We start from the raw sequence: 19,855 nt of genomic DNA, 5'->3' as shown, positions 1-19,855 counted from the left end.
CACTGAAACGCTGTTTCCTGACATTTCAGGCTCTAACTTCAAAAATCATGCAAAACACTTCTAACACCTTCAGATATGTTTCTCTGTGTTGCAAAATAGGTTTTATTCATGCACAGACTGATATTTTAAAGTGGGACCAAGATTCAGCTTGCATTGCTGGAAACAAGTTTGTTCTGCGCTGAAAAGCTGTTTTCTGACATTTCAGGCTCTAACTTCAAAAATCATGCAAAACACTTCTAACACCTTCAGATATGTTTCTCTGTGTTGCAAAATAGGTTTTATTCATGCACAGACTGATATTTTAAAGTGGGACCAAGATTCAGCTTGCATTGCTGGAACCAAGTTTGTTCTGCGCTGAAACGCTGTTTTCTGACACTTCAGGCTCTAACTTCAAAAATCATGCAAAACACTTCTAACACCTTCAGATATGTTTCTCTGTGTTGCAAAATAGGTTTTATTCATGCACAGACTGATATTTTAAAGTGGGACCAAGATTCAGCTTGCATTGCTGGAACCAAGTTTGTTCTGCGCTGAAACGCTGTTTTCTGACACTTCAGGCTCTAACTTCAAAAATCATGCAAAACACTTCTAACACCTTCAGATATGTTTCTCTGTGTTGCAAAATAGGTTTTATTCATGCACAGACTGACATTTTAAAGTGGGACCAAGATTCAGCTTGCATTGCTGGAACCAAGTTTGTTCTGCACTGAAACGCTGTTTTCTGACACTTCAGGCTCTAACTTCAAAAATCATGCAAAACACTTCTAACACCTTCAGATATGTTTCTCTGTGTTGCAAAATAGGTTTTATTCATGCACAGACTGATATTTTAAAGTGGGACCAAGATTCAGCTTGCATTGCTGGAAACAAGTTTGTTCTGCGCTGAAAAGCTGTTTTCTGACATTTCAGGCTCTAACTTCAAAAATCATGCAAAACACTTCTAACACCTTCAGACATGTTTCTCTGTGTTGCAAAATAGGTTTTATTCATGCACAGACTGATATTTTAAAGTGGGACCAAGATTCAGCTTGCATTGCTGGAAACAAGTTTGTTCTGCGCTGAAACGCTGTTTTCTGACATTTCAGGCTCTAACTTCAAAAATCATGCAAAACACTTCTAACACCTTCAGATATGTTTCTCTGTGTTGCAAATTAGGTTTTATTCATGCACAGACTGATATTTTAAAGTGGGACCAAGATTCAGCTTGCATTGCTGGAACCAAGTTTGTTCTGCGCTGAAACGCTGTTTTCTGACACTTCAGGCTCTAACTTCAAAAATCATGCAAAACACTTCTAACACCTTCAGATATGTTTCTCTGTGTTGCAAAATAGGTTTTATTCATGCACAGACTGCAATATTAAAGTGGGACAGAGATTCAGCTTGCATTGCTTGAAACAAGTTTGTTCTGCACTGAAACGCTGTTTCCTGACATTTCAGGCTCTAACTTCAAAAATCATGCAAAACACTTCTAACACCTTCAGATATGTTTCTCTGTGTTGCAAAATAGGTTTTATTCATGCACAGACTGCAATATTAAAGTGGGACAGAGATTCAGCTTGCATTGCTTGAAACAAGTTTGTTCTGCACTGAAACGCTGTTTCCTGACATTTCAGGCTCTAACTTCAAAAATCATGCAAAACACTTCTAACACCAGATATGTTTCTCTGTGTTGCAAAATAGGTTTTATTCATGCACAGACTGATATTTTAAAGTGGGACCAAGATTCAGCTTGCATTGCTGGAACCAAGTTTGTTTTGCGCTGAAACGCTGTTTTCTGACATTTCAGGCTCTAACTTCAAAAATCATGCAAAACACTTCTAACACCTTCAGATATGTTTCTCTGTGTTGCAAAATAGGTTTTATTCATGCACAGACTGATATTTTAAAGTGGGACCAAGATTCAGCTTGCATTGCTGGAAACAAGTTTGTTCTGCGCTGAAACGCTGTTTTCTGACATTTCAGGGTCTAACTTCAAAAATCATGCAAAACACTTCTAACACCTTCAGATATGTTTCTCTGTGTTGCAAAATAGGTTTTATTCATGCACAGACTGCAATATTAAAGTGGGACAGAGATTCAGCTTGCATTGCTTGAAACAAGTTTGTTCAGCACTGAAACGCTGTTTCCTGACATTTCAGGCTCTAACTTCAAAAATCATGCAAAACACTTCTAACACCTTCAGATATGTTTCTCTGTGTTGCAAAATAGGTTTTATTCATGCACAGACTGATATTTTAAAGTGGGACCAAGATTCAGCTTGCATTGCTGGAACCAAGTTTGTTCTGCGCTGAAACGCTGTTTTCTGACACTTCAGGCTCTAACTTCAAAAATCATGCAAAACACTTCTAACACCTTCAGATATGTTTCTCTGTGTTGCAAAATAGGTTTTATTCATGCACAGACTGCAATATTAAAGTGGGACAGAGATTCAGCTTGCATTGCTTGAAACAAGTTTGTTCTGCACTGAAACGCTGTTTTCTGACATTTCAGGCTCTAACTTCAAAAATCATGCAAAACACTTCTAACACCTTCAGATATGTTTCTCTGTGTTGCAAAATAGGTTTTATTCATGCACAGACTGATATTTTAAAGTGGGACCAAGATTCAGCTTGCATTGCTGGAAACAAGTTTGTTCTGCGCTGAAAAGCTGTTTTCTGACATTTCAGGCTCTAACTTCAAAAATCATGCAAAACACTTCTAACACCTTCAGATATGTTTCTCTGTGTTGCAAAATAGGTTTTATTCATGCACAGACTGATATTTTAAAGTGGGACCAAGATTCAGCTTGCATTGCTGGAACCAAGTTTGTTCTGCGCTGAAACGCTGTTTTCTGACACTTCAGGCTCTAACTTCAAAAATCATGCAAAACACTTCTAACACCTTCAGATATGTTTCTCTGTGTTGCAAAATAGGTTTTATTCATGCACAGACTGATATTTTAAAGTGGGACCAAGATTCAGCTTGCATTGCTGGAATCAAGTTTGTTCTGCGCTGAAACGCTGTTTTCTGACATTTCAGGCTCTAACTTCAAAAATCATGCAAAACACTTCTAACACCTTTAGATATGTTTCTCTGTGTTGCAAAATAGGTTTTATTCATGCACAGACTGATATTTTAAAGTGGGACCAAGATTCAGCTTGCATTGCTGGAACCAAGTTTGTTCTGCGCTGAAACGCTGTTTTCTGACACTTCAGGCTCTAACTTCAAAAATCATGCAAAACACTTCTAACACCTTCAGATATGTTTCTCTGTGTTGCAAAATAGGTTTTATTCATGCACAGACTGCAATATTAAAGTGGGACAGAGATTCAGCTTGCATTGCTTGAAACAAGTTTGTTCTGCACTGAAACGCTGTTTTCTGACATTTCAGGCTCTAACTTCAAAAATCATGCAAAACACTTCTAACACCTTCAAATATGTTTCTCTGTGTTGCAAAATAGGTTTTATTCATGCACAGACTGATATTTTAAAGTGGGACCAAGATTCAGCTTGCATTGCTGGAACCAAGTTTGTTTTGCGCTGAAACGCTGTTTTCTGACATTTCAGGCTCTAACTTCAAAAATCATGCAAAACACTTCTAACACCTTCAGATATGTTTCTCTGTGTTGCAAAATAGGTTTTATTCATGCACAGACTGATATTTTAAAGTGGGACCAATATTCAGCTTGCATTGCTTGAAACAAGTTTGTTCAGCACTGAAACGCTGTTTCCTGACATTTCAGGCTCTAACTTCAAAAATCATGCAAAACACTTCTAACACCTTCAGATATGTTTCTCTGTGTTGCAAAATAGGTTTTATTCATGCACAGACTGATATTTTAAAGTGGGACCAATATTCAGCTTGCATTGCTGGAAACAAGTTTGTTCTGCGCTGAAACGCTGTTTTCTGACATTTCAGGCTCTAACTTCAAAAATCATGCAAAACACTTCTAACACCTTCAGATATGTTTCTCTGTGTTGCAAAATAGGTTTTATTCATGCACAGACTGATATTTTAAAGTGGGACCAAGATTCAGCTTGCATTGCTGGAAACAAGTTTGTTCTGCGCTGAAACGCTGTTTTCTGACATTTCAGGCTCTAACTTCAAAAATCATGCAAAACACTTCTAACACCTTCAGATATGTTTCTCTGTGTTGCAAAATAGGTTTTATTCATGCACAGACTGCAATATTAAAGTGGGACAGAGATTCAGCTTGCATTGCTTGAAACAAGTTTGTTCAGCACTGAAACGCTGTTTCCTGACATTTCAGGCTCTAACTTCAAAAATCATGCAAAACACTTCTAACACCTTCAGATATGTTTCTCTGTGTTGCAAAATAGGTTTTATTCATGCACAGACTGATATTTTAAAGTGGGACCAAGATTCAGCTTGCATTGCTGGAACCAAATTTGTTCTGCGCTGAAACGCTGTTTTCTGACACTTCAGGCTCTAACTTCAAAAATCATGCAAAACACTTCTAACACCTTCAGATATGTTTCTCTGTGTTGCAAAATAGGTTTTATTCATGCACAGACTGCAATATTAAAGTGGGACAGAGATTCAGCTTGCATTGCTTGAAACAAGTTTGTTCTGCACTGAAACGCTGTTTTCTGACATTTCAGGCTCTAACTTCAAAAATCATGCAAAACACTTCTAACACCTTCAAATATGTTTCTCTGTGTTGCAAAATAGGTTTTATTCATGCACAGACTGATATTTTAAAGTGGGACCAAGATTCAGCTTGCATTGCTGGAACCAAGTTTGTTTTGCGCTGAAACGCTGTTTTCTGACATTTCAGGCTCTAACTTCAAAAATCATGCAAAACACTTCTAATACCTTCAGATATGTTTCTCTGTGTTGCAAAATAGGTTTTATTCATGCACAGACTGATATTTTAAAGTGGGACCAATATTCAGCTTGCATTGCTTGAAACAAGTTTGTTCAGCACTGAAACGCTGTTTCCTGACATTTCAGGCTCTAACTTCAAAAATCATGCAAAACACTTCTAACACCTTCAGATATGTTTCTCTGTGTTGCAAAATAGGTTTTATTCATGCACAGACTGATATTTTAAAGTGGGACCAAGATTCAGCTTGCATTGCTGGAACCAAATTTGTTCTGCGCTGAAACGCTGTTTTCTGACACTTCAGGCTCTAACTTCAAAAATCATGCAAAACACTTCTAACACCTTCAGATATGTTTCTCTGTGTTGCAAAATAGGTTTTATTCATGCACAGACTGCAATATTAAAGTGGGACAGAGATTCAGCTTGCATTGCTTGAAACAAGTTTGTTCTGCACTGAAACGCTGTTTTCTGACATTTCAGGCTCTAACTTCAAAAATCATGCAAGACACTTCTAACACCTTCAAATATGTTTCTCTGTGTTGCAAAATAGGTTTTATTCATGCACAGACTGATATTTTAAAGTGGGACCAAGATTCAGCTTGCATTGCTGGAACCAAGTTTGTTTTGCGCTGAAACGCTGTTTTCTGACATTTCAGGCTCTAACTTCAAAAATCATGCAAAACACTTCTAACACCTTCAGATATGTTTCTCTGTGTTGCAAAATAGGTTTTATTCATGCACAGACTGCAATATTAAAGTGGGACAGAGATTCAGCTTGCATTGCTTGAAACAAGTTTGTTCAGCACTGAAACGCTGTTTCCTGACATTTCAGGCTCTAACTTCAAAAATCATGCAAAACACTTCTAACACCTTCAGATATGTTTCTCTGTGTTGCAAAATAGGTTTTATTCATGCACAGACTGATATTTTAAAGTGGGACCAAGATTCAGCTTGCATTGCTGGAACCAAATTTGTTCTGCGCTGAAACGCTGTTTTCTGACACTTCAGGCTCTAACTTCAAAAATCATGCAAAACACTTCTAACACCTTCAGATATGTTTCTCTGTGTTGCAAAATAGGTTTTATTCATGCACAGACTGCAATATTAAAGTGGGACAGAGATTCAGCTTGCATTGCTTGAAACAAGTTTGTTCTGCACTGAAACGCTGTTTTCTGACATTTCAGGCTCTAACTTCAAAAATCATGCAAAACACTTCTAACACCTTCAAATATGTTTCTCTGTGTTGCAAAATAGGTTTTATTCATGCACAGACTGATATTTTAAAGTGGGACCAAGATTCAGCTTGCATTGCTGGAACCAAGTTTGTTTTGCGCTGAAACGCTGTTTTCTGACATTTCAGGCTCTAACTTCAAAAATCATGCAAAACACTTCTAACACCTTCAGATATGTTTCTCTGTGTTGCAAAATAGGTTTTATTCATGCACAGACTGATATTTTAAAGTGGGACCAATATTCAGCTTGCATTGCTTGAAACAAGTTTGTTCAGCACTGAAACGCTGTTTCCTGACATTTCAGGCTCTAACTTCAAAAATCATGCAAAACACTTCTAACACCTTCAGATATGTTTCTCTGTGTTGCAAAATAGGTTTTATTCATGCACAGACTGATATTTTAAAGTGGGACCAAGATTCAGCTTGCATTGCTGGAACCAAATTTGTTCTGCGCTGAAACGCTGTTTTCTGACACTTCAGGCTCTAACTTCAAAAATCATGCAAAACACTTCTAACACCTTCAGATATGTTTCTCTGTGTTGCAAAATAGGTTTTATTCATGCACAGACTGCAATATTAAAGTGGGACAGAGATTCAGCTTGCATTGCTTGAAACAAGTTTGTTCTGCACTGAAACGCTGTTTTCTGACATTTCAGGCTCTAACTTCAAAAATCATGCAAGACACTTCTAACACCTTCAAATATGTTTCTCTGTGTTGCAAAATAGGTTTTATTCATGCACAGACTGATATTTTAAAGTGGGACCAAGATTCAGCTTGCATTGCTGGAACCAAGTTTGTTTTGCGCTGAAACGCTGTTTTCTGACATTTCAGGCTCTAACTTCAAAAATCATGCAAAACACTTCTAACACCTTCAGATATGTTTCTCTGTGTTGCAAAATAGGTTTTATTCATGCACAGACTGCAATATTAAAGTGGGACAGAGATTCAGCTTGCATTGCTTGAAACAAGTTTGTTCAGCACTGAAACGCTGTTTCCTGACATTTCAGGCTCTAACTTCAAAAATCATGCAAAACACTTCTAACACCTTCAGATATGTTTCTCTGTGTTGCAAAATAGGTTTTATTCATGCACAGACTGATATTTTAAAGTGGGACCAAGATTCAGCTTGCATTGCTGGAACCAAGTTTGTTTTGCGCTGAAACGCTGTTTTCTGACATTTCAGGCTCTAACTTCAAAAATCATGCAAAACACTTCTAACACCTTCAGATATGTTTCTCTGTGTTGCAAAATAGGTTTTATTCATGCACAGACTGATATTTTAAAGTGGGACCAAGATTCAGCTTGCATTGCTGGAAACAAGTTTGTTCTGCGCTGAAACGCTGTTTTCTGACATTTCAGGCTCTAACTTCAAAAATCATGCAAAACACTTCTAACACCTTCAGATATGTTTCTCTGTGTTGCAAAATAGGTTTTATTCATGCACAGACTGCAATATTAAAGTGGGACAGAGATTCAGCTTGCATTGCTTGAAACAAGTTTGTTCAGCACTGAAACGCTGTTTCCTGACATTTCAGGCTCTAACTTCAAAAATCATGCAAAACACTTCTAACACCTTCAGATATGTTTCTCTGTGTTGCAAAATAGGTTTTATTCATGCACAGACTGATATTTTAAAGTGGGACCAAGATTCAGCTTGCATTGCTGGAACCAAATTTGTTCTGCGCTGAAACGCTGTTTTCTGACACTTCAGGCTCTAACTTCAAAAATCATGCAAAACACTTCTAACACCTTCAGATATGTTTCTCTGTGTTGCAAAATAGGTTTTATTCATGCACAGACTGCAATATTAAAGTGGGACAGAGATTCAGCTTGCATTGCTTGAAACAAGTTTGTTCTGCACTGAAACGCTGTTTTCTGACATTTCAGGCTCTAACTTCAAAAATCATGCAAAACACTTCTAACACCTTCAAATATGTTTCTCTGTGTTGCAAAATAGGTTTTATTCATGCACAGACTGATATTTTAAAGTGGGACCAAGATTCAGCTTGCATTGCTGGAACCAAGTTTGTTTTGCGCTGAAACGCTGTTTTCTGACATTTCAGGCTCTAACTTCAAAAATCATGCAAAACACTTCTAACACCTTCAGATATGTTTCTCTGTGTTGCAAAATAGGTTTTATTCATGCACAGACTGATATTTTAAAGTGGGACCAATATTCAGCTTGCATTGCTTGAAACAAGTTTGTTCAGCACTGAAACGCTGTTTCCTGACATTTCAGGCTCTAACTTCAAAAATCATGCAAAACACTTCTAACACCTTCAGATATGTTTCTCTGTGTTGCAAAATAGGTTTTATTCATGCACAGACTGATATTTTAAAGTGGGACCAAGATTCAGCTTGCATTGCTGGAACCAAATTTGTTCTGCGCTGAAACGCTGTTTTCTGACACTTCAGGCTCTAACTTCAAAAATCATGCAAAACACTTCTAACACCTTCAGATATGTTTCTCTGTGTTGCAAAATAGGTTTTATTCATGCACAGACTGCAATATTAAAGTGGGACAGAGATTCAGCTTGCATTGCTTGAAACAAGTTTGTTCTGCACTGAAACGCTGTTTTCTGACATTTCAGGCTCTAACTTCAAAAATCATGCAAAACACTTCTAACAACTTCAAATATGTTTCTCTGTGTTGCAAAATAGGTTTTATTCATGCGCAGACTGATATTTTAAAGTGGGACCAAGATTCAGCTTGCATTGCTGGAACCAAGTTTGTTTTGCGCTGAAACGCTGTTTTCTGACATTTCAGGCTCTAACTTCAAAAATCATGCAAAACACTTCTAACACCTTCAGATATGTTTCTCTGTGTTGCAAAATAGGTTTTATTCATGCACAGACTGATATTTTAAAGTGGGACCAAGATTCAGCTTGCATTGCTGGAAACAAGTTTGTTCTGCGCTGAAACGCTGTTTTCTGACATTTCAGGCTCTAACTTCAAAAATCATGCAAAACACTTCTAACACCTTCAGATATGTTTCTCTGTGTTGCAAAATAGGTTTTATTCATGCACAGACTGATATTTTAAAGTGGGACCAAGATTCAGCTTGCATTGCTGGAAACAAGTTTGTTCTGCGCTGAAACGCTGTTTTCTGACATTTCAGGGTCTAACTTCAAAAATCATGCAAAACACTTCTAACACCTTCAGATATGTTTCTCTGTGTTGCAAAATAGGTTTTATTCATGCACAGACTGCAATATTAAAGTGGGACAGAGATTCAGCTTGCATTGCTTGAAACAAGTTTGTTCAGCACTGAAACGCTGTTTCCTGACATTTCAGGCTCTAACTTCAAAAATCATGCAAAACACTTCTAACACCTTCAGATATGTTTCTCTGTGTTGCAAAATAGGTTTTATTCATGCACAGACTGATATTTTAAAGTGGGACCAAGATTCAGCTTGCATTGCTGGAACCAAGTTTGTTCTGCGCTGAAACGCTGTTTTCTGACACTTCAGGCTCTAACTTCAAAAATCATGCAAAACACTTCTAACACCTTCAGATATGTTTCTCTGTGTTGCAAAATAGGTTTTATTCATGCACAGACTGCAATATTAAAGTGGGACAGAGATTCAGCTTGCATTGCTTGAAACAAGTTTGTTCTGCACTGAAACGCTGTTTCCTGACATTTCAGGCTCTAACTTCAAAAATCATGCAAAACACTTCTAACACCTTCAGATATGTTTCTCTGTGTTGCAAAATAGGTTTTATTCATGCACAGACTGATATTTTAAAGTGGGAACAAGATTCAGCTTGCATTGCTGGAAACAAGTTTGTTCTGCGCTGAAACGCTGTTTTCTGACATTTCAGGGTCTAACTTCAAAAATCATGCAAAACACTTCTAACACATTCATGCACAGACTGCAATATTAAAGTGGGACAGAGATTCAGCTTGCATTGCTTGAAACAAGTTTGTTCAGCACTGAAACGCTGTTTCCTGACATTTCAGGCTCTAACTTCAAAAATCATGCAAAACACTTCTAACACCTTCAGATATGTTTCTCTGTGTTGCAAAATAGGTTTTATTCATGCACAGACTGATATTTTAAAGTGGGACCAAGATTCAGCTTGCATTGCTGGAACCAAATTTGTTCTGCGCTGAAACGCTGTTTTCTGACACTTCAGGCTCTAACTTCAAAAATCATGCAAAACACTTCTAACACCTTCAGATATGTTTCTCTGTGTTGCAAAATAGGTTTTATTCATGCACAGACTGATATTTTAAAGTGGGACCAATATTCAGCTTGCATTGCTTGAAACAAGTTTGTTCAGCACTGAAACGCTGTTTCCTGACATTTCAGGCTCTAACTTCAAAAATCATGCAAAACACTTCTAACACCTTCAGATATGTTTCTCTGTGTTGCAAAATAGGTTTTATTCATGCACAGACTGATATTTTAAAGTGGGACCAAGATTCAGCTTGCATTGCTGGAACCAAATTTGTTCTGCGCTGAAACGCTGTTTTCTGACACTTCAGGCTCTAACTTCAAAAATCATGCAAAACACTTCTAACACCTTCAGATATGTTTCTCTGTGTTGCAAAATAGGTTTTATTCATGCACATACTGCAATATTAAAGTGGGACAGAGATTCAGCTTGCATTGCTTGAAACAAGTTTGTTCTGCACTGAAACGCTGTTTTCTGACATTTCAGGCTCTAACTTCAAAAATCATGCAAAACACTTCTAACACCTTCAAATATGTTTCTCTGTGTTGCAAAATAGGTTTTATTCATGCACAGACTGATATTTTAAAGTGGGACCAAGATTCAGCTTGCATTGCTGGAACCAAGTTTGTTTTGCGCTGAAACGCTGTTTTCTGACATTTCAGGCTCTAACTTCAAAAATCATGCAAAACACTTCTAACACCTTCAGATATGTTTCTCTGTGTTGCAAAATAGGTTTTATTCATGCACAGACTGATATTTTAAAGTGGGACCAAGATTCAGCTTGCATTGCTGGAAACAAGTTTGTTCTGCGCTGAAACGCTGTTTTCTGACATTTCAGGCTCTAACTTCAAAAATCATGCAAAACACTTCTAACACCTTCAGATATGTTTCTCTGTGTTGCAAAATAGGTTTTATTCATGCACAGACTGATATTTTAAAGTGGGACCAAGATTCAGCTTGCATTGCTGGAAACAAGTTTGTTCTGCGCTGAAACGCTGTTTTCTGACATTTCAGGGTCTAACTTCAAAAATCATGCAAAACACTTCTAACACCTTCAGATATGTTTCTCTGTGTTGCAAAATAGGTTTTATTCATGCACAGACTGCAATATTAAAGTGGGACAGAGATTCAGCTTGCATTGCTTGAAACAAGTTTGTTCAGCACTGAAACGCTGTTTCCTGACATTTCAGGCTCTAACTTCAAAAATCATGCAAAACACTTCTAACACCTTCAGATATGTTTCTCTGTGTTGCAAAATAGGTTTTATTCATGCACAGACTGATATTTTAAAGTGGGACCAAGATTCAGCTTGCATTGCTGGAACCAAGTTTGTTCTGCGCTGAAACGCTGTTTTCTGACACTTCAGGCTCTAACTTCAAAAATCATGCAAAACACTTCTAACACCTTCAGATATGTTTCTCTGTGTTGCAAAATAGGTTTTATTCATGCACAGACTGCAATATTAAAGTGGGACAGAGATTCAGCTTGCATTGCTTGAAACAAGTTTGTTCTGCACTGAAATGCTGTTTCCTGACATTTCAGGCTCTAACTTCAAAAATCATGCAAAACACTTCTAACACCTTCAGATATGTTTCTCTGTGTTGCAAAATAGGTTTTATTCATGCACAGACTGATATTTTAAAGTGGGAACAAGATTCAGCTTGCATTGCTGGAAACAAGTTTGTTCTGCGCTGAAACGCTGTTTTCTGACATTTCAGGGTCTAACTTCAAAAATCATGCAAAACACTTCTAACACATTCATGCACAGACTGCAATATTAAAGTGGGACAGAGATTCAGCTTGCATTGCTTGAAACAAGTTTGTTCAGCACTGAAACGCTGTTTCCTGACATTTCAGGCTCTAACTTCAAAAATCATGCAAAACACTTCTAACACCTTCAGATATGTTTCTCTGTGTTGCAAAATAGGTTTTATTCATGCACAGACTGATATTTTAAAGTGGGACCAAGATTCAGCTTGCATTGCTGGAACCAAGTTTGTTCTGCGCTGAAACGCTGTTTTCTGACACTTCAGGCTCTAACTTCAAAAATCATGCAAAACACTTCTAACACCTTCAGATATGTTTCTCTGTGTTGCAAAATAGGTTTTATTCATGCACAGACTGCAATATTAAAGTGGGACAGAGATTCAGCTTGCATTGCTTGAAACAAGTTTGTTCTGCACTGAAACGCTGTTTTCTGACATTTCAGACTCTAACTTCAAAAATCATGCAAAACACTTCTAACACCTTCAGATATGTTTCTCTGTGTTGCAAAATAGGTTTTATTCATGCACAGACTGATATTTTAAAGTGGGACCAAGATTCAGCTTGCATTGCTTGAAAGAAGTTTGTTCTGCACTGAAACGCTGTTTTCTGACATTTCAGACTCTAACTTCAAAAATCATGCAAAACACTTCTAACACCTTCAGATATGTTTCTCTGTGTTGCAAAATAGGTTTTATTCATGCACAGACTGCAATATTAAAGTGGGACCAAGATTCAGCTTGCATTGCTGGAACCAAGTTTGTTTTGCGCTGAAACGCTGTTTTCTGACATTTCAGGCTCTAACTTCAAAAATCATGCAAAACACTTCTAACACCTTTAGATATGTTTCTCTGTGTTGCAAAATAGGTTTTATTCATGCACAGACTGATATTTTAAAGTGGGACCAAGATTCAGCTTGCATTGCTGGAACCAAGTTTGTTCTGCGCTGAAACGCTGTTTTCTGACAGTTCAGGCTCTAACTTCAAAAATCATGCAAAACACTTCTAACACCTTCAGATATGTTTCTCTGTGTTGCAAAATAGGTTTTATTCATGCACAGACTGCAATATTAAAGTGGGACAGAGATTCAGCTTGCATTGCTTGAAACAAGTTTGTTCTGCACTGAAACGCTGTTTTCTGACATTTCAGGCTCTAACTTCAAAAATCATGCAAAACACTTCTAACACCTTCAGATATGTTTCTCTGTGTTGCAAAATAGGTTTTATTCATGCACAGACTGATATTTTAAAGTGGGACCAAGATTCAGCTTGCATTGCTGGAACCAAATTTGTTCTGCGCTGAAACGCTGTTTTCTGACATTTCAGGCTCTAACTTCAAAAATCATGCAAAACACTTCTAACACCTTCAGATATGTTTCTCTGTGTTGCAAAATAGGTTTTATTCATGCACAGACTGCAATATTAAAGTGGGACAGAGATTCAGCTTGCATTGCTTGAAACAAGTTTGTTCTGCACTGAAACGCTGTTTCCTGACATTTCAGGCTCTAACTTCAAAAATCATGCAAAACACTTCTAACACCTTCAGATATGTTTCTCTGTGTTGCAAAATAGGTTTTATTCATGCACAGACTGCAATATTAAAGTGGGACAGAGATTCAGCTTGCATTGCTTGAAACAAGTTTGTTCTGCACTGAAACGCTGTTTCCTGACATTTCAGGCTCTAACTTCAAAAATCATGCAAAACACTTCTAACACCTTCAGATATGTTTCTCTGTGTTGCAAAATAGGTTTTATTCATACACAGACTGATATTTTAAAGTGGGACCAAGATTCAGCTTGCATTGCTGGAACCAAGTTTGTTCTGCGCTGAAACGCTGTTTTCTGACACTTCAGGCTCTAACTTCAACAATCATGCAAAACACTTCTAACACATTCAGATATGTTTCTCTGTGTTGCAAAATAGGTTTTATTCATGCACAGACTGCAATATTAAAGTGGGACAGAGATTCAGCTTGCATTGCTTGAAACAAGTTTGTTCTGCACTGAAACGCTGTTTCCTGACATTTCAGGCTCTAACTTCAAAAATCATGCAAAACACTTCTAACACCTTCAGATATGTTTCTCTGTGTTGCAAAATAGGTTTTATTCATGCACAGACTGATATTTTAAAGTGGGACCAAGATTCAGCTTGCATTGCTGGAACCAAGTTTGTTCTGCGCTGAAACGCTGTTTTCTGACACTTCAGGCTCTAACTTCAAAAATCATGCAAAACACTTCTAACACCTTCAGATATGTTTCTCTGTGTTGCAAAATAGGTTTTATTCATGCACAGACTGCAATATTAAAGTGGGACAGAGATTTAGCTTGCATTGCTTGAAACAAGTTTGTTCTGCACTGAAACGCTGTTTCCTGACATTTCAGGCTCTAACTTCAAAAATCATGCAAAACACTTCTAACACCTTCAGTTATGTTTCTCTGTGTTGCAAAATAGGTTTTATTCATGCACAGACTGATATTTTAAAGTGGGACCAAGATTCAGCTTGCATTGCTGGAACCAAGTTTGTTTTGCGCTGAAACGCTGTTTTCTGACATTTCAGGCTCTAACTTCAAAAATCATGCAAAACACTTCTAACACCTTCAGATATGTTTCTCTGTGTTGCAAAATAGGTTTTAGTCATGCACAGACTGATATTTTAAAGTGGGACCAATATTCAGCTTGCATTGCTGGAAACAAGTTTGTTCTGCGCTGAAATGCTGTTTTCTGACATTTCAGGCTCTAACTTCAAAAATCATGCAAAACACTTCTAACACCTTCAGATATGTTTCTCTGTGTTGCAAAATAGGGTTTATTCATGCACAGACTGATATTTTAAAGTGGGACCAAGATTCAGCTTGCATTGCTGGAAACAAGTTTGTTCTGCGCTGAAACGCTGTTTTCTGACATTTCAGGGTCTAACTTCAAAAATCATGCAAAACACTTCTAACACCTTCAGATATGTTTCTCTGTGTTGCAAAATAGGTTTTATTCATGCACAGACTGCAATATTAAAGTGGGACAGAGATTCAGCTTGCATTGCTTGAAACAAGTTTATTCTGCACTGAAACGCTGTTTCCTGACATTTCAGGCTCTAACTTCAAAAATCATGCAAAACACTTCTAACACCTTCAGATATGTTTCTCTGTGTTGCAAAATAGGTTTTATTCATGCACAGACTGATATTTTAAAGTGGGACCAAGATTCAGCTTGCATTGCTGGAACCAAGTTTGTTTTGCGCTGAAACGCTGTTTTCTGACATTTCAGGCTCTAACTTCAAAAATCATGCAAAACACTTCTAACACCTTCAGATATGTTTCTCTGTGTTGCAAAATAGGTTTTATTCATGCACAGACTGATATTTTAAAGTGGGACCAAGATTCAGCTTGCATTGCTTGAAACAAGTTTGTTCTGCACTGAAACGCTGTTTCCTGACATTTCAGGCTCTAACTTCAAAAATCATGCAAAACACTTCTAACACCTTCAGATATGTTTCTCTGTGTTGCAAAATAGGTTTTATTCATGCACAGACTGATATTTTAAAGTGGGACCAAGATTCAGCTTGCATTGCTGGAACCAAGTTTGTTTTGCGCTGAAACGCTGTTTTCTGACATTTCAGGCTCTAACTTCAAAAATCATGCAAAACACTTCTAACACCTTCAGATATGTTTCTCTGTGTTGCAAAATAGGTTTTATTCATGCACAGACTGATATTTTAAAGTGGGACCAATATTCAGCTTGCATTGCTGGAAACAAGTTTGTTCTGCGCTGAAACGCTGTTTTCTGACATTTCAGGCTCTAACTTCAAAAATCATGCAAAACACTTCTAACACCTTCAGATATGTTTCTCTGTGTTGCAAAATAGGTTTTATTCATGCACAGACTGATATTTTAAAGTGGGACCAAGATTCAGCTTGCATTGCTGGAAACAAGTTTGTTCTGCGCTGAAACGCTGTTTTCTGACATTTCAGGGTCTAACTTCAAAAATCATGCAAAACACTTCTAACACCTTCAGATATGTTTCTCTGTGTTGCAAAATAGGTTTTATTCATGCACAGACTGCAATATTAAAGTGGGACAGAGATTCAGCTTGCATTGCTTGAAACAAGTTTGTTCTGCACTGAAACGCTGTTTCCTGACATTTCAGGCTCTAACTTCAAAAATCATGCAAAACACTTCTAACACCTTCAGATATGTTTCTCTGTGTTGCAAAATAGGTTTTATTCATGCACAGACTGATATTTTAAAGTGGGAACAAGATTCAGCTTGCATTGCTGGAAACAAGTTTGTTCTGCGCTGAAACGCTGTTTTCTGACATTTCAGGGTCTAACTTCAAAAATCATGCAAAACACTTCTAACACATTCATGCACAGACTGCAATATTAAAGTGGGACAGAGATTCAGCTTGCATTGCTTGAAACAAGTTTGTTCAGCACTGAAACGCTGTTTCCTGACATTTCAGGCTCTAACTTCAAAAATCATGCAAAACACTTCTAACACCTTCAGATATGTTTCTCTGTGTTGCAAAATAGGTTTTATTCATGCACAGACTGATATTTTAAAGTGGGACCAAGATTCAGCTTGCATTGCTGGAACCAAATTTGTTCTGCGCTGAAACGCTGTTTTCTGACACTTCAGGCTCTAACTTCAAAAATCATGCAAAACACTTCTAACACCTTCAGATATGTTTCTCTGTGTTGCAAAATAGGTTTTATTCATGCACAGACTGCAATATTAAAGTGGGACAGAGATTCAGCTTGCATTGCTTGAAACAAGTTTGTTCTGCACTGAAACGCTGTTTTCTGACATTTCAGGCTCTAACTTCAAAAATCATGCAAAACACTTCTAACACCTTCAAATATGTTTCTCTGTGTTGCAAAATAGGTTTTATTCATGCACAGACTGATATTTTAAAGTGGGACCAAGATTCAGCTTGCATTGCTGGAACCAAGTTTGTTTTGCGCTGAAACGCTGTTTTCTGACATTTCAGGCTCTAACTTCAAAAATCATGCAAAACACTTCTAACACCTTCAGATATGTTTCTCTGTGTTGCAAAATAGGTTTTATTCATGCACAGACTGATATTTTAAAGTGGGACCAATATTCAGCTTGCATTGCTTGAAACAAGTTTGTTCAGCACTGAAACGCTGTTTCCTGACATTTCAGGCTCTAACTTCAAAAATCATGCAAAACACTTCTAACACCTTCAGATATGTTTCTCTGTGTTGCAAAATAGGTTTTATTCATGCACAGACTGATATTTTAAAGTGGGACCAATATTCAGCTTGCATTGCTGGAAACAAGTTTGTTCTGCGCTGAAACGCTGTTTTCTGACATTTCAGGCTCTAACTTCAAAAATCATGCAAAACACTTCTAACACCTTCAGATATGTTTCTCTGTGTTGCAAAATAGGTTTTATTCATGCACAGACTGATATTTTAAAGTGGGACCAAGATTCAGCTTGCATTGCTGGAAACAAGTTTGTTCTGCGCTGAAACGCTGTTTTCTGACATTTCAGGCTCTAACTTCAAAAATCATGCAAAACACTTCTAACACCTTCAGATATGTTTCTCTGTGTTGCAAAATAGGTTTTATTCATGCACAGACTGCAATATTAAAGTGGGACAGAGATTCAGCTTGCATTGCTTGAAACAAGTTTGTTCAGCACTGAAACGCTGTTTCCTGACATTTCAGGCTCTAACTTCAAAAATCATGCAAAACACTTCTAACACCTTCAGATATGTTTCTCTGTGTTGCAAAATAGGTTTTATTCATGCACAGACTGATATTTTAAAGTGGGACCAAGATTCAGCTTGCATTGCTGGAACCAAATTTGTTCTGCGCTGAAACGCTGTTTTCTGACACTTCAGGCTCTAACTTCAAAAATCATGCAAAACACTTCTAACACCTTCAGATATGTTTCTCTGTGTTGCAAAATAGGTTTTATTCATGCACAGACTGCAATATTAAAGTGGGACAGAGATTCAGCTTGCATTGCTTGAAACAAGTTTGTTCTGCACTGAAACGCTGTTTTCTGACATTTCAGGCTCTAACTTCAAAAATCATGCAAAACACTTCTAACACCTTCAAATATGTTTCTCTGTGTTGCAAAATAGGTTTTATTCATGCACAGACTGATATTTTAAAGTGGGACCAAGATTCAGCTTGCATTGCTGGAACCAAGTTTGTTTTGCGCTGAAACGCTGTTTTCTGACATTTCAGGCTCTAACTTCAAAAATCATGCAAAACACTTCTAATACCTTCAGATATGTTTCTCTGTGTTGCAAAATAGGTTTTATTCATGCACAGACTGATATTTTAAAGTGGGACCAATATTCAGCTTGCATTGCTTGAAACAAGTTTGTTCAGCACTGAAACGCTGTTTCCTGACATTTCAGGCTCTAACTTCAAAAATCATGCAAAACACTTCTAACACCTTCAGATATGTTTCTCTGTGTTGCAAAATAGGTTTTATTCATGCACAGACTGATATTTTAAAGTGGGACCAAGATTCAGCTTGCATTGCTGGAACCAAATTTGTTCTGCGCTGAAACGCTGTTTTCTGACACTTCAGGCTCTAACTTCAAAAATCATGCAAAACACTTCTAACACCTTCAGATATGTTTCTCTGTGTTGCAAAATAGGTTTTATTCATGCACAGACTGCAATATTAAAGTGGGACAGAGATTCAGCTTGCATTGCTTGAAACAAGTTTGTTCTGCACTGAAACGCTGTTTTCTGACATTTCAGGCTCTAACTTCAAAAATCATGCAAGACACTTCTAACACCTTCAAATATGTTTCTCTGTGTTGCAAAATAGGTTTTATTCATGCACAGACTGATATTTTAAAGTGGGACCAAGATTCAGCTTGCATTGCTGGAACCAAGTTTGTTTTGCGCTGAAACGCTGTTTTCTGACATTTCAGGCTCTAACTTCAAAAATCATGCAAAACACTTCTAACACCTTCAGATATGTTTCTCTGTGTTGCAAAATAGGTTTTATTCATGCACAGACTGCAATATTAAAGTGGGACAGAGATTCAGCTTGCATTGCTTGAAACAAGTTTGTTCAGCACTGAAACGCTGTTTCCTGACATTTCAGGCTCTAACTTCAAAAATCATGCAAAACACTTCTAACACCTTCAGATATGTTTCTCTGTGTTGCAAAATAGGTTTTATTCATGCACAGACTGATATTTTAAAGTGGGACCAAGATTCAGCTTGCATTGCTGGAACCAAATTTGTTCTGCGCTGAAACGCTGTTTTCTGACACTTCAGGCTCTAACTTCAAAAATCATGCAAAACACTTCTAACACCTTCAGATATGTTTCTCTGTGTTGCAAAATAGGTTTTATTCATGCACAGACTGCAATATTAAAGTGGGACAGAGATTCAGCTTGCATTGCTTGAAACAAGTTTGTTCTGCACTGAAACGCTGTTTTCTGACATTTCAGGCTCTAACTTCAAAAATCATGCAAAACACTTCTAACACCTTCAAATATGTTTCTCTGTGTTGCAAAATAGGTTTTATTCATGCACAGACTGATATTTTAAAGTGGGACCAAGATTCAGCTTGCATTGCTGGAACCAAGTTTGTTTTGCGCTGAAACGCTGTTTTCTGACATTTCAGGCTCTAACTTCAAAAATCATGCAAAACACTTCTAACACCTTCAGATATGTTTCTCTGTGTTGCAAAATAGGTTTTATTCATGCACAGACTGATATTTTAAAGTGGGACCAATATTCAGCTTGCATTGCTTGAAACAAGTTTGTTCAGCACTGAAACGCTGTTTCCTGACATTTCAGGCTCTAACTTCAAAAATCATGCAAAACACTTCTAACACCTTCAGATATGTTT

The sequence above is a fragment of the Garra rufa genome, chromosome 13 (assembly GCF_049309525.1).
Source record: "Garra rufa chromosome 13, GarRuf1.0, whole genome shotgun sequence".
NCBI classification, from domain to species: domain Eukaryota; kingdom Metazoa; phylum Chordata; class Actinopteri; order Cypriniformes; family Cyprinidae; genus Garra; species Garra rufa.
Note: the sequence above shows the minus strand (reverse complement) of the source record.